Below are 16,508 nucleotides of genomic sequence, written 5' to 3' on the forward strand. Positions count from 1 at the left end.
AGTATTTTATTTAGTAGAACACATGGGCATATTCATTGTGGGAAATAGAGTAATAAGAGCCTTTGAGTCTAGTCAGCATAGAGAACCAATTGTAAAAACCCCAAACCAACTCAAAAATTCCATGTTTAAACTTCTGTTTCTCAAGAACCATGCCAAGAATCAAGCTGTATCAGTCAGAATTCTCTAGGGTAACAGAACTGACAGGAGATATCTGAAAATATTATGAGACTGGGTAAAATTGTTTCACTCTATGATGGGGATGCACATGTCCTAACTCCTTGAGCAGGCTGCATTCTGGGAACTCCAATGAAGGTTTTTGATGAATTCTCCAGAAGCTGGTGGGCAGGTAAAGAGTTGGAACTTCTCTCCCATGACTACTGAAATCATCACTTCTCCATTTAAGAAGTGTATGAAATGTGTCTCATTGCTGAAGGCAATTTCCTTATATATATCCTGAATTATCAATATCAGCTTCTTCAGTTCAGACAGAGCTGATGAATATGATGGCATATTCTTCCCATGTTAAATTACATGCAAAACACAAAAGAATTTTTTAAATATAATTGAGGTCTAGATTAGTAGACTTTGATTTAATCAAAATATAGATCATTAGAGGTGGGTTAATCAAATCATCAAGCCCCTAAAATATGTTCCCTTGCTGCTTTGTAAAAGAAAGCTTAAGTGTTGTGTGAGGACCACATGGCTACCTAAGAGAAATTCCCAACTAACAGCCAGTAAGAAAACAGAGGTCTCAGTACCACAATTACAACAAAAGAATTCTTCCAAAAGCTAAAACGAGCTTGGAGGTATTCTCAGACCTCAGATTAGCTGCACCTGAATACTTTTACAGTTTGCGAGACCCAAGTAGAAAACCCAGCTAAGAGATGCTTGCAATTGTGATCTACAGAACTGTGAAACAGCAATTGAGTGTTGTGTTTAAACTTCTAGATTTGCTATATGTAGATCTGTTGGCTGATGTTTTTCAATCTTTTTGAAAAAGTCAAAATCATTTTCTGTGCAAGTATTTTTTCTATTCTGTTCCTTCTTTTTCTCCCTCTTAAATACTAATTACACAAATTTTAGATCATTTAAATGAATCCCACAGCTCATGGATGCTTTGGTCTTGCTAGGTTTTAAGGCATTGTTTTTCACCCCACCACCAAAACATTGCATTGTTATAAAACATTTGTTACAAACTATGAAAGAACATCTTCAAATATATGAACAAGTAATAATAGCCAATACATTACATTTGGTGTGTTTTTCTCCAACCTACCCAGTTATTATTAATAACACTCTGTATTAGTATTATATATATTTAAGCTTGATAACAGAACAGTCTCATATTTATTCTGTTATCTGCTGCCCATCTTCTACCACTGGATTCCCTGTGTTATTCAGTCCCAAGCTTTGTATAATCCATTCAAAATATTCAATCAGTGGCTCTCTTTTTCATTAAAGAGTTGTGATGTTATCACATGTCAATTTTAGAACCTTTTCATTACCCCTAAAGGAAAATTCCATGCCCTCTTATACTTCCCTTTTTGCTCTTTAGATTTGATATATCTTCTTTGCCATTCCTGAAAAAATATTACACTATTACTGTTACCTATCATCCATAAGTTACCTTAGTTATAATTTTTATGTGTATCACCATATTCTTAACACTTTGTGTAGCAGTTTGATATGGATATGAATTCCAAAAATAGATATTGGATTATGCTTCTAATCTGATCTGTACCTGGGCATGATTGAGTTACACCCTTGGGGGGTGGGGCCTCACATAAAAAGAATGGCAAAGAACAGAGTTGAGGGTTTCTGATGTTGGAGTTTTGATGTTGGAATTTGATGCTGAAGTCTTAAGCTGGAGCCCTGGGGAAAGAGACAGAGCTGTATGCCTGATAGTCTACAGCTGACCTTGTGGAGAAAACAGAGGAGCTGAGCCCAGAGGAACCCAGAAAGCCTGAACCCTCACATACATCAGCAGCCATTTTGTTCCAACACATGGAAATAGATTTTGGTGAGGGAAGTAACTTATGCTTTATGGCCTAGTAACTGTGAGCTCCACCCCAAATAAATACCCTTAATAAAAACCAACTGATTACTGGTATTTTGCATCAACACCCCTTTGGCTGACTAATACAGAATTTGGTACCAAGGGCTGGGGAAGTGCTTTTGCAATTACAGAAATGCTGGAATGGTTTTATAAATGGGTAAGGGGTATTTTTTGGAGTAATTGCGAGATGCTTGGAAGAAAAGACATAAAGTGCTTTGAAGAGACTGTTCTTAACAATATGGATGCTAAAGAGACTTTTTATAGTGCCTTAGAAGTAAGAGATGAAACTATTATTGGAAACTGGAGGAAAGGTGGTTCATGTTTTAAAAGTGCAGAGAACTTAGCAAGATAATTCCTGGTGTTTCATGGAAGGCAGAATTTGAAAATGGTGAGCCTGGGTATTTATCTGAAGAAATTTCCAAAGTAAATTCAGAGAATGCAATTTGGCTTCTTGCACCTTACAGCAAAACACTAGATGATATGCTGAGGACTGAACAGTTGGACACAAAGAAAATAGATTCTGGAAATTCCAAACCTCTGGAAATAAAGCTCCCAGATGAAAGTGCCCCATTGGAGGACTTAAGTAATCTTGAAACTGGTAAATGAAAATTAAAGTTGAAGTTATCTAGGAAAGACTTGTGGAAAGTCTTACTGTCTGACTGCTTTTACCCCTGCTTCCTGAATGCTAAACCAATGAGGTTTTTGAGAGAAATGTATGAACAAAACCACGTCAGCCTGGAATAAAAAGGACATGGAGAGATTTAAGGAGAAAGAGCTTTAAGAGGATAACCATGAAAGCTGAGATCTGGAATTAGGACATCACCTTGGGCTAAGAGAAGAACCCCACATATGTGTACAGAGAGGTTGAGTTTGTCCCAGCAGCTGAATAAGGTGGATGTTCCTGTCTGAAGTTCTTTGAGAGTTTTGCTGCCCCAGATTACAGAGGGTGGAGCACATTCCCCAAGGAATAGGGTGGTTAAGGTCAGCACCCCAGAGGTCTGAGACAGGTGGACCTGTCCCCCAAAGGTTAGGAGGAATGTTGTGTTCACATCACTGAGCTAGAGGGGTTAAGACTCTAACCCAAAGATTTGGTATGGTGAGGCAATCACCCCAACACTCTTGGAGAGAGATGTCTGGAGATTGGTCGACACCCAGATGCTTGATGAGGGTCGAACTAAGAAAATGGCCATTGGGCAAGCCTGTTGAAAGGGTGGGTTCCCATATGGCCCCAAGGAGAAATAAACATCTTCTTAAGAATGACTCTCAGACTTTGAAATCAAACAGAGTATTCCCTGCAGGTCTACTGAACTGTAGAAAAACCGTAACTCATGTATCCCTCCAAATTTCTCCTTATTGTAATGAAAATATTTATCGTTTGTCTGTCCATTTGTGTATTGGAAGCAAATGAATTGTTTTATAAGTTTTGAAGGTCTATTGCAGATGGAGCTTTGCCCCAAGACAAACTGTATTTCTTTAAATTGATTGTGATATGATTCATCACTTGCTTTGTAACTGATTAAGTTTTTTTAAAATATTATAATGTCTTTATGGAATTCAGAGGGTGGAGTGTAGCAGTTTGATATGACTATGAATTCCAAAAATAGATATTGGATTAAGTTTGTAATCTGATCTGTACCTGGGCATGACTGAGTTATGATTAGGATATTGAGTCCCCACCCACCAAGGGGTGGAGTCTCACAGATAAAAGGCATGGCAAAGAACAGAGTTGAGGGTTTCTGATGTTGGAGTTTTGTGTTGGAGTTTGATGCTGAAGACTTAAGCTGGAGCCCCAGGGAAAGAGACAGAGCCATTCTCCTGATAGTCTACAGCTGACCTTGTGGAGAAAGCAGAGGAGCTGAGCCCAGAGGAACCCAGAAAGCCTGAACCCTCACAAACATCAGCAGTCATTTTGTTCCAACATATGGAAATAGATTTTGGTGAGGTAAGTAACTCATACTTTATGACCTGATAACTGTAAGCTCCACCCCAAATAAATACCCTTAATAAAAACCAACTGATTTCTGGTATTTTGCATCAGCACCTCTTTGGCTGACTAATACACTTTGTAAAGGATGGACATTCTCATATTTATACTATTAAGCACAAACTAATTTTGGTATACAAAATATATATTGTCCTTTGTTCAAGTCCCATGATTCTTTCCTTGATGGTGCCAAATTACTGATGAACACACTGCAGGCATTCTTCATCTTTCTTACCAGATATTCTACTTTTCACATAAATTTGACACTTTCCTGAAGTATCTTTCTCTCTGCTGATATTCCTCATCTGCGCATACATGTTTCCAACTTTTTTAAAAATTATTTTAATGTAGTAACCATAGTTCTTTTAAATTTCCTTTTGATAGTTCCAAAATGTAATTCTCTTTGAATCTGGTTCTGATGGTTGCTTTGTCTCCTTACAGTTTGCTATTTTTATTTTCCCTAGTGCGCAATTCTTTTCTTGTTTGTTTTTGTGGTTTTTTTTTCTTTGATTGAATGCCTGTCACCATTATGTTGCACAGTAAAAATAAAGGTTAATAGGTGACGTGCACATGTAGTATTCTACATGACCATTTGTACAGCACCTTGTGTAAAAGTATTGATAAATGTTTGGGTTTTGTTATTGCCATGTTACTTTCAGGACATCGTCTGCTTCAAATTCCTTGAGCATTACCTTACTGACTTGTCCTTAAGGTGGCTACTTATATAGTGCTGTGTTTTCCCCAGTGATCCTGTGTAAGGTTTGGACTTTCCTATGTGTCTGTGCCTCAGAGATCTCTTTACACAATTGTGTATCTTCTTCACTTGTAGACTCCTATTGCTTATTACTCTCTGCTAGCTAGACTGGTGGAGGAGGACAGAGGATCCAGCCTTGATTGTCCATTGGTCTTAGGCATGGAGATTTTTTAGTGCTCTTGCCCTCTCCCAGCAGAGATTCTCTTATGACTTGGAATTGGAACATTTTATACTCTGTCCTTAAGGGTAGAGGGCCTATTTGTATTGTCTTCCCCACCAGAACTTACTTTACCTCTGCACTGCAGATGACAGTGTCTGTTGCTCTTTCCCCAGAGCCTTAAGCCTTTTTTCTTATGGGAGAAGTGTCTGCACTGGCAGCTATTAGCTTTTACTAGGGATGTTTCCTCTTGTCTCATGCACTGCTCCAAATCTTTTTCATGAAAGACTGGTGGAAGCCCATTGTATTATTTAGCCAAAGGGGTGCTGAGACAAAGTACCAGAAATCTGTTGACTTTTATAAAGGGTATTTATTTGGGGTAGAGGCTTACAGACACAAGACCGAATGGAGGCCATGTAAGGTACTATAAAAGGTAGTTCTAACACAAAGTCTGTTGCCATGTGTTGAAGCAAGATGGTGGCCTTGTCTGTGATGGTTCAGCCTTCCTTTTCTACTTAAGGCTCCATGGGTCCAACTTTTCTCATCTCAGCTGGAAGCTGGGAGGCTACTCTTTCTTCCTGGGAGTCATTTCTTTCCAGGTTCAACTGCTCTATTCTCTTCACAAGGTCAGTTGTAAACTATCAGGCTAATGTCTCATCTCCTGTGGCTCTAGCATCAAGTTCTCTCTTTTGTGTCTATGGAGCTGTCTCTCTTCCTCTGTGTATCTTTGCTTTGTATATACTTTCATGTTCTGGATTAAGTGTCCATTTATATAGCCCACCAAGGCAGCAGGGACTCAATCCTACACACCCTAATGACATGGTCAAATCAAATCCCTACTCTTGATTTAATAAAGTAAAAGTTAAAACTCTGAATTTAATACAATCAAAGGGATATCATGCCCAAAGAAACTAACCAGACTACAAACATCATCAACATCTCTTTTTGGAATTCACATAATATCAAACTGCCATAACCACTAGAAGAGCCTACATGTAGATGTGAATTTAGCTTGTACCTGTAGTTTCTAGGGGTTCTAAAATTTCCTTTAACATTTCATTAACATATTTACTTGACTTTGTACCCACTTTTGGGATAGCCTCATTTTCCTCATATGCCACAGGTCAGTGCTCATACACTTTAACACATTTAACATCTGATTTCATTTGCATTTCATGCCCCCAAAGGTGCAATATATTCTCAGCTCCCTTGCTGTACTCAAAAAATGTGTAAATTTTGTAGATTATCATGACTTTTCTTCTTTTTAGGGTGGGATTAATGGTACTTTCAACTGTCTGCGTTATCAGAAGAAGGCAGAAGCTAGAAGTACTTAGGTACTCAAAGGTCCTTCCAGTTATTCGGGCGATGGATTTCAAGAGGGTCAAATTGGGAGCAGTAAGACAAGGTAGGAAGCTATTGCATTTGTCATGTAAAGAGATAATGGTGTCCTGGAAAGAGATGGTGGCATGCAAGTAGAGAATAAAGAACAGAACCTTCCTTAGAAAACCTCTAAGCCTCAATTACTTGTCCTTGCCATTGGTTCTCCCTATTTTTTAACATTTACAAATGTCATGTCCTCCTTATACTACAATGCAATTTTTCTCTAGATCTCCACAAATGAATTCGTGGTTCAATGAAAACAGAAATTATATTTTATTGTTTCTGAGTTCTAATCTCCTGTCCCAGAGAAATATCCATGTTAAATAGATTGTTGGAGATGAATGCTAGCAACACTTCTTTTCCTGTAATCCATGGATGAAGACCTACTTGGTTGTGGACTATAAATCTTTTTATTTGATATTAGACTCACTATACTAGCATTTTGTTGAGGACTTCTGCATTTTTATAACCAGAGGAAATTTTTATTGATAATTTCTTCATCTGTTTTTATATCAGGATAACACTGGCCATATAGGTTACATGAGAAATATTTAAGATATTTATACCACCTAAACAATTTAGAATATAATTATACAATTTAAGTCTGTATTTAGCTATTATATTTCATACAGTTTAACTGAGTCTGGTCACTTCATGATTAGGTCACAGGTGGTGGTGGAAAATGGACTTGAAGTAAAGAACAAGGTCCTACCAGAGTGGAAAGAGAGTTCTGAACTCAAGAAATGAGCCCTAACTCAGCTTCCAGGAGAAGGAAGCTTTTCTACTGGCCCATTTTCTTGTATATATGAGAGCATTGGCAGGTTCATAAGTATAAGAGGCAAGATTTTCAGATAATCAAGTACTGTCCAAAATACCTCTCAACAGCATCATCCCAAAAAACCTAGTTCATATATATGTGAGGGTGACCCCAAAGGCCTAAACTAATGTAAAATTTCTGGAATTGTCAATACTAACATGATATGGAGATGATAATTTCATTATCAGAGCTGATTTGTTACTTAAACAAAGTTAGGCATCTTAAATTTGAACCAGATACATTAGGTGGAGATCATGTATAATTCCAAAGAACAAGACATGGATCCTTTCCTTAAGGAGCATGCAAACATTAAAGAAGGTACACACATTATAAAATTATAATAAATGGTAGTGAAGAAATACAGCACACATGTTGAATATTTGTTTTAAGGGAATATCCAAATTGATATCATTTGTTTATTTATTTATTTATTTATGTACTTATTTATTTAGAAAAACTGTGAGTGTGCAGGGCAATCATGCATAGCCTACAGGAATCCTGCACATAATATCACTACTGATATCTTGCATTGCTGTGAAACATTTCTTACAAATGAGGAACAGACATCATCAAAATAGTACTGGTATTTCATATTTTAGGGATGATAAAACACAAATGTCCTGATAATTCAGTTTCAGAGGCTCAGACTATTCAGCCAAAACCAAAAAAAAATCAAAACAAAACAAAAACCCCACAAGATCTAGACATTACCTTCATAAATGCAGTTAATATTAGAGGTAAGAAATGCTGCAATTAATTAACCTCATGTGATTAAGTGCTGTATATAAGCACAGGAAGAAAAACAAACACTCTAAAGTAAATTATACATATTTTTGTGTTTTTTATATTCTTGTAGATTTAAGATCTCAGACTCCCTAGTCCTACTTGTCATGGTTGGAATAAAAAGCATTCAGACCAGACAATATTTATAAGAAAACACTATAAAACTAGAAGACCTGACTACGCTGTATCTCCCTGGAAAAAAAGGAAGCAGTTGTTAAGAAAAAAGAAATCCACAAATGCATTTGAAAAGTTATGTTGAGATATCATTTCTACTTCTTATTAACGTTAGGAATGTTTTCATTTTCTTGTACTCTCAAAGGGAAGCATACCAAAAGAATGACCTATACCTATGACTATTTTGCACTATATTATCCTGCTATATCAGCTAGGATCTGACTAATTAAATTTATCAGGACAATTTTGAGAATGCAGTTAATGTTTTCATTTCCTAACCTCTGTATTTCTTTTTCCCAAGATTAAGGAACAAATTCCTGGTGCCTTAACATTAAAAGCTCAAGATTTAAGATATCAGTTCATCTATGGATATATTCAATGAAGAGAATTAGAAAGACTTTTGTTTATTTTACAACCATGAAGAATATATTCAAGGTAATATTCAGACTGCCCTTTCAAAAATTTAACATTGGTTCTGTGCTGATTTTTTCAATTATTCTCAAATAAATATAGTTTGACTGGAATTGTGTGAGGGAGATGGTAAAGAGAGCTGTTTTTACAAAAATTCTTGAAGGATGATTATTTCTTCTCATGGGCATGTCTTCATGGAATGCTTGGATACAACACAAGCTCTGGGAGTGACATCATTATTAACTGCTGAGGATTTATGAACTCTTCTGAGATCCCTGAGTGCTTTGGAAATCCTGCTATCAGTGTGGATCAACAAGAAAGGGCACAGAACTGGGTAACAGAAAGAGGAAAGACAATTGAGGCTTTGAAGTTTAATATCTTTCTGATTTGCAAAAGCTATGTGGACAGTAAGGAAAGAATTAATCAAATAAAATAAAACAAAAGTTGACACCAAAAACAGGATAGTTTTTGTAGCTCTTGTTTCTGGAGAACATTTCTGGATATGCTTGCTTTTATGCATTTCCTGTACTTTCTTCTGGTGCTTGCACAAGAGAATAACTATGTAGACACTGGACAATGTCATGAAGAAGAGCATAAAAACATCCCGAATAACCATCTGAAATACAAAAACCAAATGCATGGATTTAGAGGAACAATATTTCATATAAAACTGACATTTACAGGAAGTATAATTTTTTGTTGCTGTAGTCTCAGTAATGACATTAGTATTTAGGAACATGTTGAGGGCCCAGAAGAAGGAAGACAAAGGATGAATGAAATTGGTAACTCTGAATTTGAGCCATGGCCATCTGCTGGTGTTGGGACTGAGGATGATGGCTTGGATTATGCTCAAAAGACAGGTTGTGCAAATGGAATGTGCTCGGTTGACGCAGTAAATGTACATCACCACCTTACACCCAACGTCGTCCAGCATATGTCTAATTCCAAATGAGGACATACTTTCTGGGACTCCCCTAGAGGATACAGTAACCAGGTTAGCAAATGTCAGCTGTGTAAGAATCTTCTCTGTGCACTTGCTCTGAGAAGGTTTGGCAAAGGCGATGTAGCTGTTCACCACAAGTATCTAGGAGTTCCCCAGAATCCCAATGCCAGTTTGAGAGAGGAAGAGAATTCCAAAGATCATCTTTTGAAATCTTTTCTGGTGACTTTATTAGCACTAAAAAAAAAAATGGTCACAATCTATTGAAGCATAGAGAAAACTACAACATAAACAACAACAACACAATCTACGGTTGAGAGTTTTAGCAAATGAAGTTGAAATTTTCAAGTATTTTGAAATGGTTTGCAGCATACATAATTATATTTTATTCCTATAGTGATGTGATTACTAGTAGATATATTTTCTAAAGTTTTGTGAAGTTTAGTAATTGCACAGTGCTGTTTATTCCTTGAAGAAATCAGAGTTTACTGAAAGGCAAATTATGCTCAGTCATTACTTACAATACTTCAAGAGCCTTTGATTGAAATGGTGTAATAGGAATTTTGTAAAAGAGTAAATTTTTATAATACAAAATGTAGAAAAAGTAGTATAAAGAAAAAAGCTAGAATGCTTTTAAGGCAATCTTACAGAATAAGCATAAGAACATCCCTTGTTGGGACTTTGGGAAGATGGAAGATTAGACAGCTGCAGCACTCACTTCTCTCCCAGATAATCAGCTAGTTGAGAGTTAGGAACAGTATGAAACAAGTGTTGCCAGGCTTCAGAAACCAGTAAGTACAGCAGCATCCAGGAAAGAGCTGGATGAAGAAACTGAGAATCTGCAAGGAGTTCTGGAAGTAACTCAGACTGCTGCTGCTGTTAGTGCCCACACCCCACTCTTGGGCAAACAGCTTCAAGTCTACCAGTCCCTGTCTGGAGGGTGGCTGAAGACTGAGAAGGAACTGGAAGACCATTTCACCAAGAAGAGGGAGAGGGATGGCCATGGTCCACTACTGATTCAACTTTTGGTCAGTGAATTTCGAAAGTTGAGTCCTCCTGTTTCAATCCATCCTTACCAGAGGTTCCCATATACCCCACTCCCCACCCACCCTCCACTCATCCCACATCTTTGGTGACTCTTTTCACCCTCTCTCCAAAGACACTTTGGAACTGGTGAACTGTGGCCACCCCTCGGGCTGAAGTGTGGTTTGCTGACCTGGCGGGGGGCGGCGGCCGCGGTAGGCCTATTCCAAACCGCTGCCCCCATAATAGGGTGGTTGGTTGGGCCCACCGCCACCCCTGAAGGAAGCTCGGCATGGGCGCAGAGTGCCCTCGGGTCTCCCCTTCTCGGCAGCCATGCTTCCGTGGCCGCCCCTCCTCCCGGATAGCGCCACACGATACCTTCTTTCTCCCTGCGCAGGCGCAGGGTAGAAAATTCCAGTCCACCTTTTCCCCTTCCCCCGACAGCAGCAACAGCCAGGCATGGGCGGGAAACTCAAATCTGCCCTCTACCCCAGCAACAGCAGCCACCAATCCCTAAACCCTGCCACTTCCCCCAGCAACAGCAACAGCCAATCCCTAACCACCACCCCTCCCCCTTCCAGTACCTCCCACTGACCTTTCTCCGGCAACCAATCAGAACAGGGCATGGCTTCGACCAATCAGCCTTCCCCAGCCCCTATAAAACTGTTGCCTCTCCCTCAATAAAGTTGGACTTGTGTGTTTACCTTGTCTCCGCGGTAGTTCTTCTGCCGTGCGCCCTCCAGTCCTGAGAGCCCCCGACAAGACCCTGGCCTCCCTTGTCCCCAGTTCGTCGCCTGCTTCTCCGGGCGACCCCCTCGTCGCCGGCTTCGCCGGGCGACCCTGTCAGCCGAACCGCGCAACCCCTGTGAGACCCACCCCTCATCTGCTGCCGGACTGACCCCTCATCCCAAGTGGGACCGACCCCTCGTCCCAAGCGGGACCGACCCCTCGTCCGCAGCCTGACCCCACCTCTACTGACCGAGCAAGCCGCCGCAGTGAACACCCCCTTTGTGGGTCCCTGACTCTGATGGATGGGGTAATACTGAAAAACAAAGTGTCAAAAAAGAGCACTAACACAAACGAAATCGACAAAAATGTCTTAGACAAGTGAGAGAAACTAACATTCTGAGGAAATTCTTAAAGATAATCAAATGCCCAGCAAACAGACAAAAATTAGAAGCCATAAAAGAAACAGGAAGATATGGCCCAGTCAAAGGAGCAAATTAAAAACTTGGAGGAGAGACAGAATTTGGATCAACTAATCAATAATGGTCAAACAAATCTGCTAAATCAATTAAGGAGTTGGCTTAAGAGATAAAGGACTATACAATTTTCTAAATTTTTAGTTACTTTATGTTTTACATTATGGTTTATATTTTAGCCTACAGATTTTATACATTTTTCGTGTAATTTAACATGTCCTATATCCATCATTGCATGACATTGTGGAACACTTCCATCGTCCCCCAGTTGCCCTGCTTCCATAAGTCTAGACTTCTCTCCCTCTGCCCTCAGGTTCCACAGTGACAACCAATCTTCAATACTTGAAGGATCAGATTCACAGATACTTGCAATAATGCTGAGGGCTTGACATACTAGACTGCCCTAACCCATTGGGACCCACCAATTCTCTCAAAAGACACAATTCCCTCTGTTTGAGAGCATCAGGCCTTCCCAGGATGTGGGTACACCTTCAAACTCATTGTATGGGTCTCCACACAATAATATAACACACTATGACAAAATGAGCATTCACACACTCCCTAGAAACTTGCCCCTGAGCCAGATGCCCCCCCCATTAAGCACCTTAAACAGGTAATACTTCCTTACTATATTTTCTAAAGAGTTTTCTCAACATTATAGTTTTAACCACATACCTGACAATCTCCCATGTTCAACTGTTCCCTCCAGCCATCTCCCCAATTCTGATCCATCCTCCCAACCCTAGCCCCCTCAAGCCCACAAGGTCCCACCCAAAGATATCCCTATGCCCTCATCTTATCCCTTCCCTATACAAATACTTATCTCCAGCTTATCATAGATTTTACCCATGTACGCATCAGATCTCAACCTTCCTCTCCCCCCCCCCCAACTTCCTATATGCCTATCATCCTGTCTCTAGCTCTCTGAGATATCTTGGTTTGCTTACTTCATATCATAGAGGTCATGTAGTATTTGTCCTTCAATGCCTGGCTTGCTTCACTCAACATAAGGTCCTCAAGATTCACCCATGTTATCCCATATGTTTGTACTATATTCCTTCTTATAGCTGAGTAGTATTCCATTGTATGTGTATACCACATTTTATTTATTCATTCATCTGTTAATGGACATTTGGGTTGATTCCAACTTTTGGCAATAGTGAACAATGCTGCTATAGATACTGGTGTGCATATATTGGTTTGTGCCTTTGTTTGATAACTATGTTTCAATATCTGTGCATCAGCTGCAGCAAATATAACATGAATATGTAAAAAGATCATTGCAGGGGAAGGGGAAAAAGGGCTTGATATTGAATATATGGGAGTCCCCTCTATTGTTTATATGAATTATTGTGATCTTAAGTTTTTTAAAGACAAAATTAAAATTTAGAAAAAGAAGAAAAAATAAAGGATGTAGACACTGAGGAAGAAATGAAAGAAATTGCCTTGCCAGTGTACATACAGGGCTACAATAATTACAGTGATGAAAGGCAGAACATCAAAAACAAACTTTTATAATATTTGTTACTTTTTAAATATTTTATTTTAGTTTTTCTAAATTAGTATATATTCTATTTCTAATCTTTAAACCTATCACTACTATTTCATTTTCCTATTAATTGAATTTGGCAATATATTAGGCTTCATTGTTGAAGAAGTTTTGGACCACAGAGAGGTTCAACTAGGGCAGGGGAAGAACACTGGTGTGGGGTGTTATTGATGGTGAGCACAGGATTGGAAAGGAATTCTCCAGGGCATGTATATAGGGTACATAAAAATGTTCAGATATATGTTGGGTATTATCATAGTAGTTACAGTTACAAATGCCAACTGAGGGAGTGCTGAGTTCCTACCCAGGGGAGCTCTGTCACATTCCCCAATGGAATAGCAACAATCCCCCAAGTGCAATGGCAAAGACCAACGAAGAAGGACGGTCTTATGCTTATGAGCCTGTGTACCTGAAATTTGAACTAGGCCTAGAGCTGCAGGGTGTCTAAGGGTTATCTCCTGAGAACCTCCACATTGCTCAGACATGGCCACTCTCTAAGCCAAACTAAGCATGTAAATGCATTACCTTCCCTCTAGCATGTGACATGACTCCTGGGGTTGAGCCTCCCTGGTGCTGAGATTACTAACAATCACTAACTGAAGATGCAACAAGAAAGAGACCTTGAGTAAAAGGGTCATCTCAGACCAGCAGAATATCTCAACCTACATGTAGGATCATGTGTTAAAAACTGCTTTTTGACCTTGAATAAAAGTGGGAAATGGCAAAGACAAATGAGTTTATATGGCTAAGAGTCTTCATAAAAGAGTTGGGAGATCATCAGAGAGATTACACTTATGCACACCTCAGCAGGATTCTAGAGACAGTCAAAGTAGATACAACCCCAAGTACTGGTGCTCTGGAGGGCTACAGAGACCCGCAGGTTCTATGGTCATGGCAGATGACTCTGGAGTTCAGTGTCATGTCAGTGGGCCCTACATTGGAATTTGTGTTCCTGAGTGTGATGGAGTTGGACTCAGATGTGACCTTTCTACACATGCCTCTTCTGTCACTTTTACTGAACCTGTGGTTGGTAATAGGGTTGGTGTATACTCAGGAGACTTGAATCTCTGGATTGTCCATGTGCCAGCTGGGCCCTGAGCCTCAGCAGAGTTGCAACTCCTACTCCCTGGTTTGTTGGACTTACCCAGGTCAGCTAATATGGAAATAAAAATGGCAATGATCACATCAGGAAACTGAGAGTGCCTACAACCACAAGCAGGAGAACTGCATCCATCATCCATGTGGGATCTAAGTGCCCTCTCGATAAAGAAGTGAAGTGGACATCACCATCCCAAGGTCCACAGGATGAAGCAACACAATATGGATTAGAGTGGACTTATTGATTTGCTACTATTTGACAAGTAATGGAAGAAATTTTAGCATTGATGTGGAGAAAGTGGCCATGGTAGTTGCTGAGCGCAGGAAGAGGGAAGAAGAAATGTGATGTGAGGGCATTTTTAGGACTTGGAGTTGTCCTAAATGATATTGCAGGGACAGATACTGGACATTATATATCCTGCCATAACCCACTGAATGGACTGGAAGAGAGTGTAAACTACAATGTAAACTAATATCCATGTGGTGCACCAGTGCTCCAAAATGTATTCATCAAATGCAATGAATGTGCCACAATGATGAAAGTGGTTGTTGGACATATGGGAACCTCTTATATTTTTTATTGCAACATTCTTTGTGATCTATGTATCTTCAAAAATATATAATTTTAAAAAATCATGGGGGTGGGGGCATGGAGAGTGGAGTATATGGGAACTTCTTATGTTTTGTAGTGTAACATTTAGTGTGCTCTATTAACTTTAAAAAAGATAATTAAAATTAAATTAAATTTAAAAAGATAAAGGATAATAAGACACTAGGTTAGCATAAAGAAAATTTGAATGCATGCAAAGAAAAATAACAGATCTCATGGCAATGAAGGGTGCAATAGATGAAATTTAAAATACACTAAAGTCATAAAATAGCAAATTTGAGGAGGAGAAGAAGGGTCAGTGATCTCGAAGACAGGGCATCCAAAATCAAACAGACAGAAGAATGGATAGAAAAAAGAGTGGAGAAAATTGAGCAGTTTCTCAGAGAACTGAATGGTAACATGAAGCACACAAACCTGCATTCAGGGGTGTCTGAGAAGGAGAAGAGAAGGGAAAATGGGGAGAAAGAATATGAAAGGAAAAATGGGCCAAAATTTCTCAAAATTTATGAGATAGTAAAATGTATATCCAAGAGTCAAAACATACTCCAAAGAGAATACATTCTAAAGGCCTACCAAAGACGCACACACTTATCAGAATATCAAATGCCAAAGATAAAGAGAGAATTCCAAAGTCAGCAAAAGAAATATAATTCATCACATACAAGGGTTGCCAAATAAGAGTAAATGTCGATTTCTTATCAAAAACTGTGTGGCAAGAAGGCAGTTGAGTGATATATTTAAGATACTGAAAGAGAAAAACTGCCAGATAAGAATTCTTTATCCAGCAAAACTGTGCTTCAAAAATGAGGAAGTGTTTAAGATATTCACAGATAATTAGAAACATAAAATTTGTTAAAAAGAGAGCTGCCCATCAAAATACTTATGGCAGTCTTTCTCCTGGTTAACAGAAAAAGATAGGAGAGGCCAGCCTGAGTAAGTGTAAATTTAAGATTATCAATAAAGATAAATAAATGGGGAAAAAGACAAACAAAAATAGGATATAACATATAAAAGTCAAGTAATAAAATGTTTTAAGTAAACACAGTATTAAAAGTAGTTAAATTGGGAAGTGGAGTTGGCCCAGTGGTTAGGACGTCTGCCTACCACATGGGAAGCCCATGGTTCAAACCCGGGCCACCTTGACTCATGTGGAGCTGGCCCATGCACAGTGCTGATGTGCACAAGGAGTGCCGTGCCATGCCGGGGTGTCCCTGCATAGGGGAGCCCCAAGCCAAGGAGTGCTCCCTGTAGGGAGAGACGCCCAGTGTGAAAGAAAGTGCAGCCTGCCCAAGAATGGCACCGCACACATGGAGAGCTGACACAACAATATGATGCAACAAAAAAAAACACACAGATTCCCCTGCCACTGACAATAACAGAAGCGGACAAAGAACACGCAGCAAATAGACACAGAGAACAGACAACTGGGATGGGGGAAGGGGTGAGAAATTTAAAAAAAAATTTTTTTTTAAGTAGTTGTATTAATTGTTAATGGTCTAAACTCCCGCTTCAAAAGACTCAGATTGGCATAATGGATAAATGATATGACCCATCCAAATTCTGTATACAA

The 16,508-nt window shown here is 39.2% G+C and overlaps 1 pseudogene; it reads right to left on the reverse strand.

Moving 5' to 3' along the window:
* Positions 1-12,413, reverse strand: part of LOC111766382 (SERPINE1 mRNA-binding protein 1-like) — a 38,203-nt pseudogene extending 25,790 nt beyond the window's left edge.
* Between the last annotated feature and the right edge of the window lie 4,095 nt (positions 12,414-16,508).

The sequence above is a fragment of the Dasypus novemcinctus genome, chromosome 8, assembly GCF_030445035.2.
Source record: "Dasypus novemcinctus isolate mDasNov1 chromosome 8, mDasNov1.1.hap2, whole genome shotgun sequence".
Lineage (NCBI taxonomy): Eukaryota > Metazoa > Chordata > Mammalia > Cingulata > Dasypodidae > Dasypus > Dasypus novemcinctus.